The 24,080-nt window shown below is 45.0% G+C and overlaps 1 pseudogene; it reads left to right on the forward strand.

Annotated features, from left to right (window-relative positions):
* The first annotated feature begins 484 nt into the window (after nt 1-484).
* LOC118525741 (olfactory receptor 9I1-like) lies at nt 485-17,101 on the forward strand (annotated as a pseudogene).
* Nucleotides 17,102-24,080: the final 6,979 nt, after the last annotated feature.

Raw genomic sequence — 24,080 nt, forward strand, 5'->3', positions numbered from 1 at the left:
CAAAAGTCCCCATCACAGAAAGCGGTAGCGCAAGGCCCTGCATCTGACAATTTTGGAGGCACCATTCACACCACAGGCTAATGAGCTACCCCACAAGCAGTTGTACAGAGCACAGCCCAAGAGGCCATCTGATGCAGCCCTGGGGTACACTGGACTACACAATTTGTTGGGGATATTCTAGAATAGAGAGATGCTACAATGGTCCTTTCCAGTCTTGATAGTCTAAGGTTCTCTGGTCTTAAAGACAACAAGCAAGCAAATTTGAAGAAATACTGACCCACAGGAGGGGCACAGAGATAGGTAAAAGCCTTTCATAGTAACTGCTAGTTGTGGGTTCTCAAGATGGTAAACATTTTCTTCTCTCTCTGAGCAGAGACTATCTGAGGTATTCACCTAACATCTGACACTGAAGAAAGCAAAGTCCTTCAGTTCTGGAATCTCCAATTCCATTCTCCTCTTCTGACCACCTAGCTACCTCGAGTCTATGGTCAAAAAAAAAAATCTCACTGCTGTGACGGAGTTCATTCTTGTGGGCTCCACAGATCACCCCTGAACTGGCAGGCCCCCTATCCCTGATGTTTCTCATTTTCTATATTGTCACCCTTCTGGGGAACGTGGGGACGATCATTCTGATCCAAGTGGATCTCCAACTCCACAACCCCATGTACATCTCGCTCTGCTGGATGCCTGCTACTCCTCAGTCATCACCCCTCGAATCCTGGCCACACTGGCCACAGGCAAGACGGTCATCACCTATGACCACTTTGTTGCCATTAGCCACCCATTGCGTTATAACCTGGCCATGACTCCAGGCACCTGCAGGGGATTGTTGGCTGCAGCCTATGTCTGTGGGGTATCAGGAGTCATCTGCGTACCACATGCACCTTCACCCTCTCCTTCTGTGACCACACTCAGATCAACTTCTTCTTCTGTGACCTCCCGCCCCTGCTGAAGCTCACCTGCAACAGCATGACACAAAGTGCGATTGTCATCCTCTTTTTTGCCAAGTTCACGTTCCTGGCCAATGTCATGATCATCGTGGTCTCTTATATGCTCATAATCAGAGCCATCCTGAGGGTGAAGTCTGCTGGTGGGCAAGCCAAGACTTTCTCCACCTATACCTCCCACCTCACCACTGTTGTCCTCTTCTTCGGGACATTTGCCTTCATGTACCAGAGAAGTAACTCAGACCAATCCCCAGAGGAAGAGAAGGTTGTGTCTGTCTTTTACACCGTGGTCATCCCCATGGTGAACCCCTTGATCTATAGTCTGAGGAACAAAGATGTAAAAGCTGCATTCAGAAAAGTCATTGGTAAAATCCAGTTCCCAAAGAATGCAGGTAAGAGTCCTTCATCTTAGCCCTTTGTCTCCCCAGATCTTCATGCTCTGATAAGTATCAACACCGTGTGGTGCTTGCCCTCAAGAATGGTGGCTTTCAGCAACACCCGAGAAGTGATGAGAAGAACTACCTGCTTTTTTGTTTGTTTGTTTAGTTTAGTTTAGGGAAAACCACAAGGTTTGTGAAGTTTGCTTAGATGACTCCCTCTACCTCTCTTTTCTTGCCTTCTCCATCTTTACCCCACCTCCAAATTCTCAGGGTTTGGGGGCTACACTCTGATATCACAGAGCTACAAGTTAACATAGTCATAAGTGAACTGACTACCACATCCAAACCCCCATCCCCAGCTCAACCACATTTAAGTTCCCCAGTTTCTCCCTCCTTATCCTATCATCTCAGTGCTCATTGATTTCAACTTATATTCTCTGTGGAAGATGATAGCTGGGAATCATACTAATGGGAGGACCGTCAGGAATTTTTTTTCTCTTATGGTATGGATAACCTGCCAACTTATTATGAGGAAGTTAATGAAAAAAACCATGAACCCAGTGGAATTTCCCATTGGTAAAGGTTAGAATAGTAAAAGGAGGGGTGATTCCTTTGACTACTCCCCAATTTATGTCTCCCCAAATGGTTCCCAATATCTCCAGGGTTCTATTACCTGCCTTTCAAGTGGTGATTCTCTACCTTCTGGATCTCCAATTCTTTTGTTTCTCCTCCTCTTAAACACAGCACCTGACTCATGACAGTCAGTGTTCTCAATAAGCTCATTCCTATGGGCTGCAAAGTCAGCAACGGTAGACATTCAGCAAACAGTCATAAACGGAATTACCTTCTCAGGTAATGTCTTACCCTTTCAGAACATCAGTTTCCTTTGATAAAAAAAATTAATACTTCCTATTTGAAAGAATTATAGAAAGGAGGATTAAGGAAGATCATGAAAATCAATGTGCAGGTTTGGTTTAGTCAGAAGAGGCCAGGTTTGCTCTGGCAACACTCAGCTCCCAAACTGTTCACAATACTTCCCCCCCCCATGCAAATCAGCAGGGGGCCCTGCTGCATGTAGTCACCTGGAGACCCAGGCTTAAAGAATCTCCGCCATTTTGTAGCTGCCCTGTTGACAAGGCAGACTGCACGTCATCACAGCAGGGGATAAGAAGCTACAGAATCATAACGGACCTTTGCTGCTGCAGCCCACTGGTTAGAAGGAGCCAGACAGTCCTGCCTCACTAGAAGGGGGCCACTAAAGGTAAAAGAGCAAATGGAATATTTGCTAAGCAATATGGACTCTGCCACAGCGATTATCTGCGGTTGCGATGATCAGCATTCTACAAAACCATGAATAACCAGATTACTTTTTTATTGTTCTGATTATTTTCTACAAACCACCTCTCCCATATTTAGGGAAATGGCCCGCTCTTTCACCTGCCACCTGGTCAGGTGTCACTGGAATACATGTGGGCTTTTCAAGCAAAGATCAGAGTCCTCTGGGAATATTATTAGTGAAATGAGAAGTAGTCTCTACTAACTGAAGCCAAAAGACATATATAAAGTAGTGTCTACTGAGTAAAACTAAAAGATATTGAACTTGCATTTTGTAGAAGGCATGACTCCAGCCACATGAAATAGAGGAGTAGAAGACAGAGAAGGAAGCCCATGCATAAAGAGGAAGAAGGATGAGAGAGGGAGAGGGAGCCCTAATCCCACTTGGCTAGTACATTTTTCAAGCATAACATACCCAAAATAGGAGTCTTTTTTTTTTTTTAAGATTTTATTTATTTATTTGACAGAGAGAGGCACAGCGAGAGAGGGAACACAGCAGGGGGAGTGGGAGAGGGAGAAACAGGCTTCCCGCCGAGCAGCGAGCCTGATGTGGGGCTCGATCCCAGGACCCTGAGATCATGACCTGAGCCGAAGGCAGACGCTTAATGACTGAGCCACCCAGGCACCCCCCAAAATAGGAGTCTTGATTCCCCACCCCCAAAACTACTTCTCCCAAATCTTCTCCTGTACCACCGGGAGAACCAAGTTGGCCAGGCAAAATAAATAAATACATAAATCATCCTCATTTTCTTATTCCTCTCATTCTCTCACATCCCACCCAACAGCAAATTCTAACCGTCTTAACTTAAAAGGAAACCCCACCTAGTTTATGCAGGTGCCAGAGTTAATATCCAACGTCCTGTGCTGGTACTGTGGTTGGGGCAAGAGTTCTATAGTCTTTTAGCGTGTAAGCATCCTCTTCTCGGTTTGAAATGACTTCACTTCTCCAGCCTTCCTGCTAATCTATGAGCTACCCAATATCATTTCAATAAATCCCTTTTCGAATTAAATTGGACAATCTATATCAGTTGCTTACAGCTAAGAAAACTAATTGATACAGAAATCAGTAGCAGGATTGTTGCAGGAAAGAAACCATTGGAAAAATTGGAGGAATCAAGTTGTATTCCTAGCTACTTTGAGTCTATGCCAAATATGTATATATATATAAAATAAGGAATTGGGTCAGATAATTATGGAGGCTGAGAAGTCCCACCATCTGCAGTCAGCAAGCTGGAGACCCAGGAGAGTGGATTGTATAAGTTCCAATCTGAGTCCAAGTCCAAAGGCAGGAAGAAACCTATGTCTCACCTTAGTGTTGGTCAGGAAGGGAGAGTGAATGCTTCTTTACTGAGTCTTTTGTTCCATTCCGGTCTTCAACAGATTGGATGAGACCTACCCATATTGAAGAGGACAATCTGCTTTACTCAGCTACCAATTCAAATGTTATCTCATCCAAAAACACCCTCATAGACACACCCAGAATAGTGTTTAACCAAATCATTTGGGTACCTCATGACCCAGTTAAGTTGACACATAAAACTAATCCTCACAGAATTGGCTCTCTTGTCTGAGTCAGACTGAAACTGCAAGAATATATCTAGTATTACAACACAGGATGCAGACTAATACTCCTTTATCCCATAGCTCACAGTAGTGAAACAACCAGTAGCTTATGATCCTGAAATGTGATGTCTAGAAAAGGCAAAGCTTTGAGAACTATGAGGTCTCTGTCACATAATGAGTGATAAGTAAGGCATGAGTAATTCAAGACTGGATGGTAGGGGTTGCTTCTAAAGGCGCTGGCCAGTCTAAGGAAATTAAATGGCATATATTTCCTAAAGTCTTGGTCAAAACACAGAATAAAAATCAGGGATTATAAATTACTATTCTTTTAAAAATATCTTACTCTCGGGGCACCTGGGTGGGGGCTTAGTCGATTGAGCATCCAACTCTTGATTTCAGCTCAGGTCATGATCTCAGTGTTGTGAGATCAAGCCCAGCGTCAGGCTCTGTCCTGAGTGTGGAGCCTGCTTGGGATTCTCTCACTCACTCTCCCTCGACCCCTCCCCCTGCTTCTCTCTCTCTAAAAATTTTTTAAATTAAAAATAAATAAAAAATAAACCTTGGGCGCCTGGGTGGCTCAGTCATTAAGCATCTGCCTGCGCCTCAGGTCATGATCCCAGAGTCCTGGGATCAAGCCCTGCATCGGGCTCCCTGCTCTGCGGAAAGCCTGCTTCTCCCTCTCCCACTCCCCCTGCTTGTGTTCCCTCTCCCACTGCCCCTGCTTGTGTTCCCTCTCTCGCTGTGTCTCTCTCTGTCAAATAAATAAATAAAATCTTAAAAAAAAAAAAAAACTCAAATGAGGTAACTCATGTAAAACATTTAAAAAAAATAAAAACATCTTACTCTTTCAGCATTAGGGCTGATAATAAAAAAAGAAGCCTAACATTTGAACTGTGGGATGCCAAATTATATTGCCAATTGGATTACAGCCCAGAACTGAGTTTCTTATCCACCTAGGCTTAAAACTGTGGCACTAATTGAAAAAGAATGAGAAAGAGAACAACCTTCCCTTCTGGGTGGCTCTGAGTCCCTCACAGTTCAACCCCACTGAGCCTCCCTTGCTAGCTCAGGTACCATCTCTTTCTCTGTCTAATGGAGCTTCCTGCCGTGCAGGAAGACCTAGTCACAACCTTGCTGTTACCTTGCCCTGCAAAGCAAAGCTGATTCTCTTCCTGCTCAAGTACTACCAACCCTCATTTTCTCCAGATCTATTAGTGGAGTTTTATTAGGGTTAGATACATATATACCAAGATAGGTCAACTGCAAATTCAAACCAAGAGAATTCTTATACATGAAATAATTTAAAAGGTTCTATAAAGTTATAACAGCAAATACTGTAAGTTTCTAAATGAAAAATTAGAGAACTCGGCTTTAAATTGAGCTAGTGGAGCGCCTCTGTGGCTCAATTGGTTAAGAGTCTGCTTTTGTCTCAGGTCATGATCTTGGGGTCCTGGGATTGAGCCCTCCACCTCGAGCTCCCTGCTCAGGGGGGAGTCTGCTTCTCCACTCCCTCTATCCCTCCCCACGCTCTTGCAGGCAAATCAGCTCTCTCTCTCTCTCAAATAAATAAATGAAATCTTTTAAAAAAATTTTTTTAAGGGCGCCTGGGTGGCTCAGTTAGTTGAGCGACTGCCTTCGGCTCAGGTCATGATCCTGGAGTCCCTGGATCGAGTCCCGCATCGGGCTCCCTGCTCGGCGGGGAGTCTGCTTCTCCCTCTGACCCTCCCCTCTCTCATGTACTCTCTCTCATTCTCTCTCCCTCAAATAAATAAATAAAATCTTTAAAAAAAAAAAAATTTTTTTTTTAAAATTAATTGAGCTAAATTCATTGGTATGGGCCCTCATAACAAGATTTTTTTGAACCAGCAGAAAAGAACAGCAAATAATTATGGTTCTTTTTGTAATTTGCCTTACAGAATATCTACAACATGCCATCCCGAAAGTCCAGCACACAATAAAAAAGTTACTACATATGAAAAAGGCAGTGACTAGGACTCAAAACCAAAAGAAAAATTCACACAGATGCATGATGATCCAGATGTTGGAATTACATGACTTTGCAATAACTGCTGTGGAAATATGTTAAAGAATTTAGAAGAAAAGGATTAAATGGGTAAACAGATGGGGAATTAAGGCAGAGAAACAAAAAAATCTAACAGAATACAAGTTTTAGAACTATATAGCACAGTATCTGAAATGGAGCAGATTGGATACAGCAAAATAGAGGGTCAATAAACACAAATACAAGTCAACAGAAATGATCCAAACTGAAGCAGAGGGAGGAAAAAATATTTAAAAACCAAAAACAGTTGGGGAAAAAAGCAAATGATCCAACATACATGTAATTGGAGTAGCACAAAAAGGCACAGAGAAAAGGAACAATAGAAATGTTTGAATGGAATGATATCTTTCACATGCTAAAAAAAGAAAAAGAAAAAAAGACAAATAATAACCCAGAATTCTATATCCAGTGAAAATAGCATTCAACAGTGAACGACTATCCAACTAAATAGACATTTTCAGATAAATTAAAGCTGAGAGAAAAAGTTGCCAGCAGACCCAAACTACATAAACATGATTAAAATATAAATATAAACATAAAGAAATAACAAATAGAAATATTAAAATAAAAATATAAAAGAAATAGTGCCAGGATAGTTGGGTCCATAGGAAGGAAAAAAAAAAAAAAAAACACCATAAAGAGTGAGTATATAAGAGGGTGCCTGGGTGGCTCAGTTGTTAATCGTCTGCTTTCGGCTCAGGTCCTGATCCCAGGGTCCTGGAATCGAGCCCCGCTTCAGGCACCCTGCTCAGCAGGAAGCCTGCTTCTTCCTCTCCTACTCCCCCTGCTTGTGTTCCCTCTCTCACTGTGTCTCTCTCTGTCAAATAAATAAATAAAATCTTTAAAAAAAAAAAAAGAGTGAATATATATAAACATAAAGGACTGCTTTTTCGAAATGTTTAAGAAACTATTGACAGCTTAAATTAAAATAATTACAATGTCTGGTACAGTTCATAACACAAAGACAAAATAGGTGACAGTAATAACACGAAGGTCAAAGGGAGAGAATAAATGGAATTACATTCATAAGGATTTTACATTGAAAGTTAAATGGTATAAAATTAACTCAAGGTAGCTTGTAATAAATTAAGGGTGTATATTATCATTCCTAGAGCAACCACTCTGTGATGGAATAAATAGCTACAAATTATCTTCCCATCGAGAGTCAGAATATACTTCTCTGCCCCTTGAATCAGGGGTGGCCTTGTGACCCACTTTGGCCAACAGAATATGAGTGATGTTGCATGAGTTCCAAACCACTTTGAATATGTGCTGCTTATTTTACATAAAACATCAATGAAGCTAGCTTTAAAAAAAATAATAAAAATAAAAAAATAAATCTAGAGTTGTTCCTTCTTCTCATATTTTCTAAAGAAGTGTGTGTAGATCTGGTATGTCTTCCATATATATATATACACACACACACATTATATATACATATATATATATATACACACACACACACAATTACCACAATCAATATAAAGAATATATATATTCACTACCCCAAAAAGGTTCTTCATGCACTTTGTAATTCATGCCTCCCACCCTCCATCCCCACACACTTATCTGCTTTGTGTCATCATAGGTGTGTTTGAATTTTCTAGAACTTTACATAATCAATTTAAAAGCATTTACCCTTTCTCATCTGGCTTTAGTCACCATAATTATTTTGAAATTCATCCATGTTGTTGCATTTGTCATTAGTACCTTTTTATTGCTGAGTAATATCCCGATAAATGAATACACCAGAAATTGTTTATCTATTCACCTGTCAAAGGACATGAAATTGTTTCCACCTTCTGCCTAATACAAATAAAGCTGCTGTGAACATTTGTGCGCAACTTTTTGTGTAAACATATTTATTTCATTTCTCTTGAGCAAATACCTGGGAGTGGAATGGCTGGGTTTTATGGTAGGTGTATGTTTAAAGTTTTAAACAACTGCCAAACTATTTTCCAAAATGGTTTTCCATTTGACATTCCCATTTGCAACATATGACAGTTTTGGTTTCTCCATATTCTTTGACACTTGGCATGGTCAGTATAAAATTGCATGACTTTGGAAAACCATTTGCCAATTTCTTATGAAGTTAAATTTCCACCTACCCTAAGTCCCAGTAATTCCTTCTCCTCAGTATGAATGAAAAATGAATGCGTATGTTCACCGGAAACGACTTTCACGTGAATGTTCACAGCAGCTTTGTTCACGATAGCTCAACACTGAAACAACCCAAATCTGCATAGACAGAGGAATGGATAAATGAACTGTGGTACATCCACACTCAGCAATTTAAAAAGGGATGAACTAATGATATAACAACATGGACAAATCCCAAAAAATACTATGTGGAATGAAAGAAGCCAGATCAAACAGTTTCTTTATATAAAGTTCACACAGACAACCAACCTCTGGGAATAGAAATCAGAACAGTGGTTGCCCCGGAGGGTGGGGGAAGAATGATGGTGTGGACAGGGACAGGAGGGGGTTTTCTGGGGTATAGACCTCTTCTATATGTTGATCTGTGTGATGGTTATCTGAATACATGTATATTGCCCAAGTTTATTGAGTTGTGCTCCTGAGATTAATGTATTTTGCTGTTTTACATTATACTCAATTAAGTGCTGTTAGCATAAAACAACAACAACAAAAACCCTATATATCGAGCACAGCGCCCCCGGCAGTTGTCCGGCGGCCCATGCCACAGCGCGGGAAGCCCACAGGTTGTCCCCCGGCAGACACCCAGGTATCAATGCACAATGTGCCCAAAACAGAGACTAAGAAGCGCTGCTGTCGAGCATATGCAGAGCGGGCTGAAAGCTTTTGTTACCATGGTTTGGTCCCTTTTCGCACGGTCAAAAGCCACAGCAACATATTTTATCGTTTGGTATCACTCTTATATTTTGCAATAAGCACTTTCCGTAGCGACAGAGTCAAAAACAAACAAAAAAACAGAATTGCATGTTATAGGAAAGCCCACGATGAACGTGTATTCTGCACAAGATGTTCGTCAGCATTTATCACCCTCCGTGGGAGTCGTGGTGATGTCTGCGAGGACTTGAAGAGTAGAAGGCGCAAATCTGCGAAGATGCATCGTCGCCTGCTTCCAAAGACGGTGCCAGACAGTAATGATTGAAAATCACAGGTGTGTTTGCATTTCACTCTGTGAAGCGAGACTTTTCAGTCACATCAAAGGTCACTTAGCTCATTTATTTAATTCCAATTTTTTGTGCGCATGCGCGCACACACACACAAACTAAAGCAATACTTGGTAACGCATTGGCTCCAGGAGAAAAGAACAATTTTACACACAGTGAGAGGATGATAGTTTTATATCAGTGTCATTAAACACTTCAAACAGAAAATCATTTGTTATTCTAATAACTCTTTCTGTCCAATTCATCAAAATAAAGCTGTTGAAAGTTCATTCTGTCAGAGATGAAATATCTGACGTTATTGCGAACACTGTTGTAAATTCAGCATAAAATATCAAACTGGAAGACCACAGCTCTGGTTTTGGTTATAGTAAAAATACAAATTTTTTAAAGATTTTTTATTCATTTATTTGAGAGAGAGAGAGCACAAGCAGGGGGGAGGAGCAGAAGGAGTGGGAGAAACCACTTCCTGCTGAGCAGGGAGCCTGATCCCAGGACCCTGGGCTCATGACCTGAGCCGAAGGCAGACGCTTAGCCAACTGAGCCACCCAGGTGCCCCCAAAAAACAAATTTTAGTGAAGCACAGCATCATGATAAAAGTAATGTTCTTATTGAATTATGGAACTTATGGAATGGAAATATGTTTGGAATCAGTTGTAATACGCGTAATTTAGAACTGCAGCCAAATAAGTTATGATGGTTTTTCTATCAAAACAGAAACTATATTTGTTAAAATTTACAAATATTTCCATATAAACAAAATTAGAGAAATGGAGTTACAAAGTTTTTGAGTACAGTGGGATGGAATACCAAAAAACCAGAACCAAGAACCTTCTGTATGGTAGCTCATTTCTTTCCTGCTTCTTATCCATAGGATTGTGGAAGCACATAAGCCTTTGAAAAACTATTCTTTTTTTATTTTTTAAATATTTATTTATTTATTTGAGAGAGAGAAAAAACGTGAGTGGAGGGAGGGGCAGAGGGAGAGAGAATCCTCAGGCAGACTCTCCACGGAGCACAGAGCCTGACACAGGGCTTGATCCCATGACCCTGAGATCATGACCTGAGCCAAAACCAAGAGTCAGATGCTTAACAGACTGAGCCACCCGGGTGCCCCAAAAGACTAACTTTCAATCAACCTAGGGATCTGCATAATATTGAACTCATTTGTTACAATGTTCTCAATTTTTTCATTGTATTCATTTAAAGCAGTTAGAAATCTTGTATCTTTAATCAAAGCATGTAATGAATAAAGGGCAAGAACCTTCAACTCTTGAAGACTTTCGCAAATTCCAAGGTTTTTTTTTAAAGATTTTATTTTTAAGTAATCTACACCCAAGGTGGGGCTTGAACTCATTAACCTGGAGATCAAGAGTCCAGTGCTCCACTGACTAAGCCAGACGCCCCATGAATTCCAAGTATCGGAAACAAATCTTACAAATGGAAGGCACTGAAATCGATCCCCTCCCTAGGAAAGAAAAAAACTAAACAAAATGAACAAGCAAAAATAGTGCACAAGACATAATCCTGAAATTTTGGTGGACCTCCAAATTTTAATTGGTTAAAATTATATTCTGAACTGGGGTGAAGTAACAGATGAAATCAGTAATTTTGCTGCGTTTACATTTTTATTGAGATATAACTGAAACACGATTATGATATTAGCTTCAGGTGTACAATATAATGATTTGATATTTTTGTATATTGCGATCATTTAAATTTGATGAAACATTCAAAAAATCAAAATTTTATAATTTTGTCTTAGAAAAATGGGTCAAAGTAAGATATTCCAACTGGAGGCCAAAAAAAAGGCACATATGAAAATACAGGGGCTGAACTATTTGTACAGTTCAATGAAGAAAAATAGAATGAAGAATACCCTCCATTCAGCAAAAATCTCTTACAGCTTATTCAACCCCTGTGTGAGGAAGTGGTATTCTATCAAAACAGTGACGGTGATCTGCAGCAATCTGGATGACTCACACTAACATAACCTGAATGAAAGAGATCAGACGTACATGACTACATGCTATAGGAATCCAGATGTAAAAAGGACAAAAGCAAGCAAACTAATCAAAGCCATTAGAATTGGGGGTGGTGAATGGAACAGGGCACAGAGGGTTTCAGACATTGGTGATGTGTTTAATCTTGAACTTGGGCTAGTGACTGAGGTGTGTTAAGACTGAAAATTCACATATGATATTCATTTCTTTGAATGTGTGTTATACTTCAACGCCTTTTTAAAAGTATTATGAAGATTAATGATATTCTTCCACACAACCGTAATATTATAATACCATTACCACCCCTGAGAAAATAACCAATTACACCATCACATAATTTAATATGTAGTCCACATTCGTAGTTCTTTTTTATCTAGGAATAGATTTTATTATTTGTATGAATTTAATCAGGATCCATTCTAAGTTCAAGCACTGCATTTGATTTTTATTTTTTTAACATTCTTTTAATCTAGAACAGTCCGCTTTCTTTTTCAGACCCTGATAGCTCCGTTATAAATATTCTATACTCTAAAAGTGTTTGATTGGCTGCTAACATCTGCAGTAGACAGAATTCCAAAATGACCACTAATGACCCATGTCCTTGGGTAATGCTCTTCCCTAAAAGGAGGGTCGGACCCGTGAATATGATGTGATAACACTCCCATTATTAGCTTACCAGATTGTGAACATATAAGTAAGGTCCCTAATCAGCTGACTCTAAGTTCATCAAAAGGGAGATTATCCTGAGTGAGCCCGACTTCATGGAGAGAGCCCACAGGAGAAAGCCAAAGCAGCAGAGATGTTCTCCTGCTCACCTTGCAGAAGCAAGCTGCCATGTTGTGAGATGGAGGGCCATAAAGCGGGCACCTGAAGGTGGGCTCAAGACCAGCCCTGGCCTACAGCCCACAAGGAAATGGGCACCACGGTCAAACACGTGCCACACAATGAATTCTACCCACAACCAGATGGGGCCTATAGGAGGCCTTTGCCTCTGGAGATGCCATCCTCGAGAGATGGATGCCATCCTCAAGAGATGGATGCCCTACCCCGAGCCTTGATTCCAGTCACAGGAGACCCTGCCCAGAGGTCACAGATAAGCCACTGTCTGTCTGACTCCTGCTTCTGGAAAATTATGAGATAATAAATTTGTGTCAAATTTAAGTTGCTAACTTTGTGGCAATTAATTACTCACCAATAGAAAACTCACACATGTCACTCAGCCCTGTATTTCTTATTAAGTGAAAGCTAGTGTTAAAGCAGCATCCAACAAGCTTTTCCACAAACAGATGGTAAATATTCTAGACCTTCCAGGCTGACCGGTCTCCTCTTCAGCTACTCAGATCTGCATCCTCCTGAGAAAGTAGCCCCAGGCAATATCGAAACCAAAGACTGCGGCTGTTTCAATAAAACTTTAAGAAGCAGGGGGCCTGCCACGTTTAAATTCTTGGACCCGGATCTCCAGGCCCTCAAGCTTCCTGCTCCCTGGCGCCCCCTGCAGGCCGATGGGGGCACAGCCCTGCCCAGCCCTGTCCCCCAGCCTGAGAGCGGCCACTGACACGCTGTGGGGGCTCTGTTTGCAATCCTGGCAGGGCCCTCCCTTGTTTCTCAAAGCATTGACAACTTACAGGGCTCTTTCAAATCCCTGATTACCACACTTCGGCTTCTCAACAGCCGAGTGAGCTGAGTGAGAAAGGCCCCATGGCGCCCGCCTTCAGGAGAGGAGAGGCCCGTGATTGAATGTCTGCCCGGCTCATGAAGCCAGTTCTCAGTTTATCAGTCGTTCCTGTCCCTCGGTGTCACTAGTCTCCCCGGTGCAGAGGGCATGATCCCAAAGCCCGCCTCTGAGCCAGGGGCTGGACTCCCCCGGCCTCTCCTCTGCCCCAGTGCCTCCCGGGTCAGGAGTTAGGACAGTCCCCATGCTCGCCCCATCATGCCGGCTTGGAAAGTAGACTCAGACTTGATCAGAGCCTCAGAGGTGACTCATCCGAGGCATCAAAGTGTGCTCCTTGCAGGAGGAGGACTCCAGGAGCCAAGAAAGCACCGAGAGGTGCAGGGGACCCAGCAGTTGTCCCAGAGGGTGTCCCCACCCACCTGATTTTAGGCACGGAGCTCTGCTGGTGTGTTGTGGAAGGCTGTGCTCTTGAAACAGAGTTTCGGGACCACCTGCGGAAGCCATGTGTTCCTGTCACGGAGGGGAAAACAGAGGTCCCAGAGAGAGGAAGTGAATTGCCTAAGAGATGGGATAGTATTCAGGCCACAAACAGATTGAAGCTGAACCCTAAGGCCAGCCCGCCCTGGCTGTGTCCCTCTGTGAGCATGATGTCAAGTGTACCCTCCCCGGGGACACTGAGGTCTGCGGCCACAGACTCAACAGGCTGCTTCACTGCTTCAGCCTGACCCTGGAGGCCTCAGCCTCCCCTGTGCATCACGGCGGTAATTCTGGCTTTGAAGATTATGGGGTGTGAGCAGGCCCAGGGGCCCTGGGGCAGGAAAGTGGACAACTTCATAAACACAAGCCCCCACAGCAGGTCCCCAGAAGAGAGGAGGTGCCGGTGGGCAGGGCACCCCTCTTGCTCTCAGGTAGTGGACCCGTCTCTGCCGGGTCCTCAGCCAGCAAGCAAGGACAGTTAGTAGCTGTGAGGACAAGCGACGCAGGGATCAGGGTGCTGCAAGCCAGGCCCGGAAGCGGGTCACAGAGCCCTGCACGACTCTGAAAGAACAGGCACGTAGGGCAAAGGCCAGGAGCTCAGCCACACTCACTCACCTTCTTTCTGAGGTCCCCTGAAGACTCAGCAGACGTGCCCAGAGCCTCCAGGAGGAGGCCCGGCCCAGGCGGTCTGACAACAAGGACCCCCAGCCACACGCCCTCAGGAAAGGACAGCCTCCATGGCCTGTCCAGTTATCCTTGTGGCCCTGCTCTTGGCAGTGCTCACGGGGGACGCTGTCCGCGCTCCTGGCCACCTGCCGATGTCCAGGCCCTCAGACGGCTTCTCCACCAAAGGGGCTGTGACGCCCTCACACGTGGTGCTGGATCAGCCACAAGCAAGGTTCCAGCAGCCTTTGGGGCAGCCGCTGTGCCAGCGGTGGGAGGACTCGTGATCCTTAGGGAGGTACGGCCACCCAGTGAGGGAGGGCGGGGGAGGGACGCCTTCCTGATCACTGCAGGCAGCTGCGGGCGCTAGACCTGTCACCCAGCGTCCAGGGCCCCTTGGCAGGGACAGCACTGGCTCTGAGCACTGGGTGCCAGACTAGGTTCTGGTCCCGGCCGTCCCTGAGTCACTGAGTCACCCAAGGCAAGTCCCCTTCTCTCTCTGCACAATGCTAATGTTCCTTTGGTTCGAAGGTGAGAAGAGCTCTGCAGCTGGGAATGGCTTCAGCGTCCTGGCGCCGGCGCTGTGGGAAGACGCACGTAGGGGTTTGCAGGGGGCCCAAGGGGAAGGCAGCCCCAGGCCGGCGCCTGTCTGCACCCATCCGCGCCTGCCCGGCTTCCACAGGGATCTGAGCTGCTCCCAGGGCTGCACTGGGCCCTCACCGCCTTCCAGGCTGGGAGCCTGCAAGGTCTTTCCAGAAAGGTGCCCAGGAAGTCTGTAGCCAGACCCGATGTCACTCCGCTCCCCACGTCTGTCTGTCTTCCTCCTGCCTACGTGTTTGTCAGGAGCACTCCAGCATGCGTCTGCACACCTACTCAGGGCTCTCTACCTGGTCTCTGGCCGTCTGTCTCTGCAAGGGCGTGTCCGTCTGTGTGCTGTGCACCCGGCTGCCGGCCTCTGCGTCGGAGCCTCCCACCGCAGGGCGTGTGCACTGTGTGTGTGTGCGTGTGTGTGCGTGTGTGCTGTGGGTGTGCGTGTGCGCTGTGTGTGTGATGTGTGTGTGATGTGTGTGTGCTGTGTGCATGTGCACTGTGTGTGCGTGATGTGTGCGTGATGTGTGCGTGTGTGTGTGTGTGTGCGCTGTGTGTGCTGTGTGTGTGTGCTGTGTGCATGTGCACTGTGTGTGCGTGATGTGTGTGTGCTGTGTGCATGTGCACTGTGTGTGTGCGTGTGTGCTGTGTGCGTGTGCGCTGTGTGTGTGTGCGTGTGTGTGCGTGTGTGCTGTGTGTGTGCGTGTGCGCTGTGTGTGTGTGCGTGTGTGTGCGTGTGTGCTGTGGGTGTGCGTGTGCGCTGTGTGTGTGATGTGTGTGTGATGTGTGTGTGCTGTGTGCATGTGCACTGTGTGTGCGTGATGTGTGCGTGTGTGTGTGTGTGCGCTGTGTGTGTGTGCTGTGTGTGTGTGCTGTGTGCATGTGCACTGTGTGTGCGTGATGTGTGTGTGCGTGTGTGTGTGTGCGTGTGCGCTGTGTGTGTGTGATGTGTGTGTGCTGTGTGCATGTGCGCTGTGTGTGTGTGATGTGTGTGTGCTGTGTGCATGTGCACTGTGTGTGTGCGTGTGTGCTGTGTGCGTGTGTGTGTGTGCGTGTGTGTGCGTGTGCGCACCTCATCCACACCTGAGCGCCTGTCTCTGCATCGGAGCCTCCCACCGCAGTGTGTGTGTGCTGTGTGTGTGTGTGTGTGTGCTGCACATGTGTGCTGTGCATGTGTGATGTGCACATGTGTGCTTGCATGTGTGTGCTGTACACGTGTGTTGTGCGTGTGTGTGTGTGTGTGTGTGCCGTGCATCTGTCACTTCCACTCTGCCAGTTTGTCAGCTGAGTGCTGCACTGCGGTCAGCCTCTCTGCACGTCTGCGTGTCTGTGTGCGTGTATGTGTGTCTCTGTATGTGTCTCTCTGTGTGTATCTGTATGTGCATTTGTATGTGTGTCTCTGTGTGTGTCTTTGTGTGTGTGTGTCTGTGTGTGTTTGTGTGTGTGTCTCTGTGTGTCTTTGTGTGTGTGTCTCTGTGTGTGTTTGTGTGTCTGTCTCTGTGTGTATCTCTGTATTGTGTGTGTTTCTGTATGTGTGTTTGTATGTGTGTGTGTCTCTGTATGTGTGTGTGTGTGTCTCTGTATGTGTGTGTGTGTGTGTCTCTGTATGTGTGTTTGTGCCTATGTGAGTGTCTGTGAATGTGTCTGTGTGTGTGCTTGTGAGCGTGTCAGTGTGTCTGAATGTCTGTCACTTTGTGTGTGCCCTTGTCTACCTCTGGGAAGCTGCCGGCCTTCCTCCGTGTATGTGAACTGGTGCATGGCTGTCTTTCCCCCAAGGCTTCCGTCCTTCCGCCAGTGTACATCTAAATTCAGTCTCCCTTCGCACCTCGCCGCGCTCCTTGCAAGGACACACCCTCTGTGGCGGTTTTATGTGGCTCAGCAGAATGCTACTGACCAATCCTAACTTCCCCCCGTCCTTCACCCTCTCGAAGGTTCAACACCCGCTTTTTCCTGAATGTCCTGGGCCTTCTCTTCGCTGTATCCGAGGCGAAAGAGGACCCAGCCTTCCTGCCCAACATCACCGTGGGACTGCCGGTCTGTGATTCCTGTATCTCAGGGTCTCGGGCCCTGGCGAGCACCCTGGCCCTGCTGTCCAACCAGCCCCGGCCCACACCCAACTTCCGCTGCGGCCCCCAGCCACGGCTCCTGGGGGTGGTTGGTGGGATGAGCTCCCCAGAGTCTGAGCCCATGGCTGAGCTGCTGTCCATGTACAGAGCCCCTCAGGGGAGGATGCACCTGCAGAGAAGGAACCACTAGCGTCCTCTGGCTGTGAGCTACAGGATCATGCCGCACCCGGCCAGACGCATCACAGGTTGTGACCTGGAGAGCTTACTTCCCTTCCCTGGGCCTGGGGTCCCCCGTCCTACAAAATGGAGGAGCAGGTCCCGGACTAGATGGGTGGTTCCCTAGTGCTTGTCCCCAAACTAGTGCCGATCCATTGGGATGCTTTCTCTGGTTTGCAACAACATGACAAAGAAATGCCTTGGGGTCGGTGTTTGCATGTCAGTGTGAGGTCACCGGCCCTCCTTCAGCAGTGGTTCCTTTTTTTTTTTTTTTTTTCAGTTTTATTGAGATATAATTAACAGATATCACCATATAAGTTCAAGGTGTACAGCATGATGGTTTGACTTACACCCACTCTGAAATGATTACACCAAGAAGTTTAGTTAGCGCCCATCGCCTCATAGAAATACAATGAAGAGAGAAAGCAAAGGAAGGAAAAGGAAAGTTTTTCCTTGTAATGAGACCTCTCGGGATTTACTGTCTTGACAACTTTCCCATGTGCCAGACAACGGTGTCAGCTGCTGTCCCCAGGCTGCACGTGCGTCCCCAGCGCTTACCTGTCTCGGAGCTGGAAGTCTACCTTTTGGCAGCTTCTTACAATTCCTCCTTCCCCCCTTCTGGTGACCTCAAATCTCATCTCCTTTCCATGAGTTTGTTAGGGTTTTGGTTTGTGTTTGTTTTAGTTCCACATGTAAGTGAGATCACACTGTCCGTGTCTTTCTCTGTCTGGCTTATTTCACTCAGCATGATGCCCTCCACCCATGCTCTCACAATAACAGGATTTCCTCCTTTAACGGCTGAATAATATTCCATCATACATGTACACCACAGCTCCTTTATCCGTTCATCCATCAATGGACACTTCAGTTGTTTCCAGATGGACCTACTGTAGGTTTTATTTTTCCAACACACTTCTGAGGCAAAATAAAACTTTGGCCACCTTAGGCCAAACTCTCATAATTTTTGTTTGATTAAACAGCCTGGGACACATGTGCTCTAACTGCCCATGATCTGAGGGCTGATGAGAGCACTCAAGGTTTATAACCCAGGCCAGGATGAGCTCATTCCTTCTCCCACCCTTCTCAGAAAGTTGGAAAGTTGAACAAGTCACTGACCACAGTGCTGGATTTCATGATGTTTCCATGAAACATCCGCCTAGACTTGACTTCTGTTTGATCTTTAGTGCGTATCAAATCTGTTAGGCAGGGAAGCAATGTTTATGAAATCATTTTCCAATTGGAGAATCCTTATTTTTCCCCACCATGCAGGGAAATAAGTTACATGACTATGACTTGTGAGCTCTAAAAGACACCACAAGAAATATTAAATATCTTCTCTCCCAGATTCCATGGAGGCCTCAAATGCCCCAACTAAAAAATCATCCAATAAGATGCAAACGCTTAATTCTCAGTAGCTGTTGTTCAGTGATGTATAGCTATTGTCAACCACTCACACCCTAGTATAAATGAGTTTATCACAGGCTTTCTTCTGCACTATTGGTTGAGATTACTTAATAGTAACTATATCTGTAATTTCTTGAGTCATTACCCTCAGTGGGAACTGCTTTCTAGATATTTTGCATGTATCAAATTCTTATGAAAATTAAATGGGTTAATACATGAAAAACACTCAGAAAAATGCATGACTTATAGTAAGCTCTATATCAGTATTTCCTCTTATTAATATCATTGTCTTTATTTTTATTATCTCATTTAATCCTCACAACAACTTTAGGAGGTAGATATTATTATTCCCATTTTACAGATTATGAAATTGAGACTCAAAGAGGAAATGTCACTTGCCACAATTCACACAAATAATAAGTGGGAGTTTGGGATTCGAAGCTGGGCAACCAGACTCCACGGGGAGAAGAAGGTACAGAAGCAAGAAGGAGGAAACCTCACCTAAACAGAAATACTGCCTATTGTGGGGCTGGTTATTATTTCCAAATTTTTACTGAGCACATCACTCATGGCATAGAGCGCTATGCCATAGGTACCATACGCCATGGCTCTGTCCTCAGAAGTGCTCATACTCTGGACAAGAAGGCAAGGATGAACCAGAGAGCCATAACACCAGGGCACCCTCTGGCTCTCGAAGGGTCGGGACTTGGGGTGGAACAACCTAGCCTCAAGGTTCCAAATGGAACTATTCGTTTAGGGTGACCTTGGCTTGTCAGTCAATTATCAGGACACTTAGCTGACTGAGGATGGCTTTTCTCATTTCTTATTTATGTGGAAATTCTTACAAAGGCATAAAAATAAATCACTTCTGTAGTGAGGATGCAGGAGGCTGTAGTTTGTCTAGACAGCAAACAGAGCACACATTATGCTCTTCTTAACTGGAGTCATTGAACCTTTTACATTTGCTCAAATTGCCGACGTGTTTGATGCCATTTGGCCCTCTCATAGAACTGTCTATCTCTTAGGCTTTGTCATAACTTTCCACAAAAAAATTTAAAAACATAATACTAGAAATAACAAATAGAAAGCTGTTTTATGTGTTATTTAGTTAGAAAGCATTTCTATGCTTTCATTCATTTTTCCATTCATTTTTCATTCATATTTATTATGCTTTTTTCTTGTTTTGTCCTTTCTTGAAATTTCCTAATTTTTTTAACCTTTTTTTCTTCCATTGCTTTGGAAGTTCTATATCTTGTTTCTATGCTTCTCATGATTATTCAAGTTTTTAATTCACTTGAACCTTTACCTCTCAAGCAATGTCAAGAATGATACAACGCATAAAAACAAATCACTTAGCACACCTTACTTCTCTGCTTCTCCCACTGGCTTCCTACTCTGCCTTCTTCAGTCCACTGCTGTCCTTCTTCCAGGGAACTGGCCTCCCAGGCCTGAGCATATAGGCTTTGGAAGGACCTGGAGGTAGATGATGAGATATGCTGAGATAATATTTAAAAATAAAAGACAGGGGCACCTGGGTGGCTCAGTTGGTTGAGCGACTGCCTTCGGCTCAGGTCATGATCCTAGAGTCTCAGGATCGAGTCCCGCATCGGGCTTCCTGCTCATCAGGGAGTCTGCTTCTCCTTCTGACCCTCCCCCCTCTCATGTGCTCTCTCTCTCTTTCTCATTCTCTCTCTCAAATAAATAAATAAAATCTTTAAAAAATAAATAAAAATAAATAAATAAATAAAAGACAGGCACAGAAGGATTAATACAACTTGATATTACTTATATGACGAATTAAAATAGATTCCCAGAAGCAGATAATAGAGAAGTGGTTCAGGCCTGGAAGGAAGGAAAACAGGGAGAGATTAGTCAAAGGGCACGAAGTTTCAGTTACACCCAATGAGTTCTAGAGATCTCCTGTACAGCATAATGCCTAGAGTTCACAATATGTACTGTGTTCTTAAAAATTAGCCAAGAGGGTAAATAGTGTGCTAAGTGTTCTTATCACACAAAACCAGACTAATATAATAGAGAAGAGGGTGGGAGGAACTTTGGACTGATGAGTAGGTGCATGGCGTAGATTGTGCTGAGGTTTCACAGGTTTACACTTATCTCCAAACTCATCAGGTCGTAAATGGTAATCACGCACAGCTTTCTGTATGTTAAAAAAAAAAAAAACTATTTGCATATAGAAGGGGGGGCAGTGAGGGCGGGTCCAGGACAGCAGGTGAGCGCATTTGCGGACACTGGGCAGGGGTGGTAAGGTGTCCCCACGCAAATATACAGCCCCGCTTCTCCCCCACGAGCAGCCACGGATCCCCAGTTCTCCGACCGGTCCCGGTTCCCGTCCTTCCTCCTCACGGTGCCCAGCAGCGCCCACCAGCCCCAGGTCCTGGCCAAGCTCTTGAGCCACTTTAACTGGACCTGGGTGGGCCTGGTGGGTTCTGACGGTGACAACTTGGAGTGGCTGGAGCAGCAGCTGCGGAAGGTGAGGCGCGCGGGCGGCTGTGTGGCCTTCTCCAGGATCGGCAGCCAGGCCCACGGCATCCACAGCGTGGCCAGCATGCTCGCCGCCAGCCCTACCACCGCGGTCATCGTCTGTGACTGTTACCACCTCCACGTCAGGCTACTGGCCGAGGCCCTCTGGGAGAAGAATGTGACATGGAGGACGTGGGTCTTCTCCACCTCTTTTCCTCTACAACCCATCACACCTTGCTGAACGTCACCTTGAGCCTGACCGTGCACTCGGGATTCCTGCCGGGCTTTGAGGACTTCCAGTTGGCGCTGCGCCCAGCCACCTACCCGGGCAACGGCCAGGTGAGGAAGCTCTGTGAGGAGTTGCAGGGATGCAGGTGGCCTGGATCAGGGGCTTCCAGCCCAAGTGCCAGAGAAGAGGCTCATCACTGCAAAGAGCATGAGAACATGACAGTGGTCTACCTGTCTACCTTCAAACTGCATGACCTGACGGCCACTTACCAAGCCTACCTGGCAGCCAGAGCCCTCCTGGCCGCCTATCAGAACCTGACGTCCTGCTCCCAGGAGACGGACCTTTCCTGGGAGGCACCTGTGTGGACCCACACAATGCCAGGTCTTGGCAGGTGAGCAGCCAAGACCCCCGGATTCAATCCCTATCCTTCCCAGCTTGCTCTGAGCCACAGGCTAGCGCTGAGGAAGCAACGTCTAATGAAAGGAGCACTGACTTTAGAGCCAACGTCTCCTGGGCTCAGATCCCTTATTATGAAAAATGTCAGGGTCTATAGCTAGAAGAGAGGACTGGCTCCTGCTGGGGATGAGAGTCAATTGTAAAATTTTCAGGAATTGCACAAGCTGCTTGCTCACCATGGAAAGTAAGAGACCTAAAAATCCTGCCTTTTTCCCCCAGAGAGCTGGTTGTTGAGCACTCAGCCACATGCCGCTACAAATATCAAAGTAAAATTATAGAAACAAAGTCAGAGTAGAAGAAAAATCCTCTTACTACTAAAAGGATGCTTTCAAACTAGGCACAGCTTCTTTAAGATGGGTTTTAGGTGATTTCATCAGTACTGTGTAGTGTGAGGTTTTTAAAGGCTTTAAGAGGAATAATACTTAACAATTTTCAAGTGCTTTTCCATGCCAAGTAATGTTGCAAGCACTCTGTATGTATTAATACATTGCATCTTCACAACGACCCTAGGAGGTAGGTCCCCTTTCTACAGATGAGAAAATGGAGAGGTGGAATAACACATCCAAGGTCACACGGGTGGTTCAAGTAGATTCAGGAATCACACCAGGCAACCTGGCTCCACAGTCTGGGCGCTGGGCCAGGCTCTCTGCTGCCTCCCTATGCTGACGTATTCCTGGGAGCTCTCAATATCTAAGCCCAGCATTGCCCCCAGCCAACATCATTGCTGAAACTCCCTCCTATGGTCTTACTGAGCTTCAGTGGCCTAACTCAACAAATATATGTGTGTGACACAAGTATTTACTAAGCCCTTTTCATGCTCCCTGGAGCAACATGGGATACAGAAATGTGCACAATGTGTGCTTGCCTTCAGAGTGTTTCCGTTTCCTAGTCACTAATCATGTCTGGCACCGAGAAGGAAACTAAGTAGTATGTATGAAGGGACGCTGCTACGAATACGTGGAGACACCCATATTCATAAGATGAGCCTGTCCGTGAAATGTCTCAGGCAAGCCCTAGACGACCAGATTTCCATTAACTTGACTTCCACTTCCCTACGCACTGCAGATTAAGGCAAACTTGAAAAATGAGAAAGCAGAGTTCTTTTCCATAAAATGTGCAAAGAGGAGGTGCCTTCCTCCATGTGTTGGTGAGCACAGATGTGGGAGAATGGTCCGGTGATGTGAAGGGAGCTCCCTTGCCTGTGGTACGCCTAACCAATTTCTTGCCTTGTACTTTCTGTCCCTGCCTCAGGTGCTCCATTATACCCAGAATCTTCACTTCACCACCAGAGCCCACGAAGAAGTTATCTTGAGATGCTGGCAATGTTTGACATTAAAAACATCTATGTCTTCCCAGACCAGAGAGGACAGACAGCCATTGTTGGACATTTTGACTTCAGCGCTCCTCCTGGAAAAGAGCTGCTGATAAATGACAGTGCCATAATCTGGGCAGAAGGGTTCTTAAAGGTGAGAGCTGAGAGCCCCCCTACCACGCCCACAAAGCACCTCACACTTCTGAGCACCCAACAGTATTTGTTACATTGAACTGGCTTAGGGTACTTGGTCAAAGGGAGGGTAGAGCGGACCATTGACTCAACTGACAGCTCTAAGGCTGTTCAGCAAATAAAACCTTCCAAAACCACCCCCAGCTCCCCAAACAAAGGAGCTTGCTAAAGGCAAAGGTAATTAATGAGCAAATGGGAAAGTAAAATATATATAATTTCCAATTTAATTCAATTTGATCTGCATTCCCCTGATGATTAGTAATGTTGAGCATCTTCTCTTGTGTCTATTGGCCAGTGTATATCTTCTTCGGAAAAATATCTGATCGTGTACTCTGCCCATTTTGTAACTGAACTGTCTGGTTTTTGTCATTGACTTGTATAAGTTATTTCTATATTTTAGATATTAACCCTTTATCAGACATATCATTTACAAATATCTTCTCTGATTAGGTAGCTTGCCTTTTCATTTTGCTGATGGCTTCCTTCACGGAGCAAAAGCATTTTATTTTGGTGTAGTCCCAGTAGTTCATTTTTGCTTTTGTTTCCTGTGCCTGAAGAAACATATCTAGAAAAAGCATTGCTTAGGCCAATGTTAAACAGATTACTCACTGTTCCTTCAGGAGTTTTATGGTTTCAGGTCTCTAGCCTTTGATAGGAGAATTTAGTGCATTTACATTTAAAGTAATTATTGATAGGTATGTGCTTATTGCCATTTTGTTAGTTCATACAGGCTGTACTTGTAGTTCGTCTCTGTTCTTTTCTTCTTCTCTTCTAAGAGATCATTTTTACCTACTGTTATTTCACTAATATCCTGCACGGTACCTGATCCATGGAACACATTGGTAACTACCTGAGCAAGGAAGGAAGGGAAGGTAAAGA

The sequence above is a fragment of the Halichoerus grypus genome, chromosome 11 (genome assembly GCF_964656455.1).
Source record: "Halichoerus grypus chromosome 11, mHalGry1.hap1.1, whole genome shotgun sequence".
Classification (NCBI taxonomy): Eukaryota; Metazoa; Chordata; class Mammalia; order Carnivora; family Phocidae; genus Halichoerus; species Halichoerus grypus.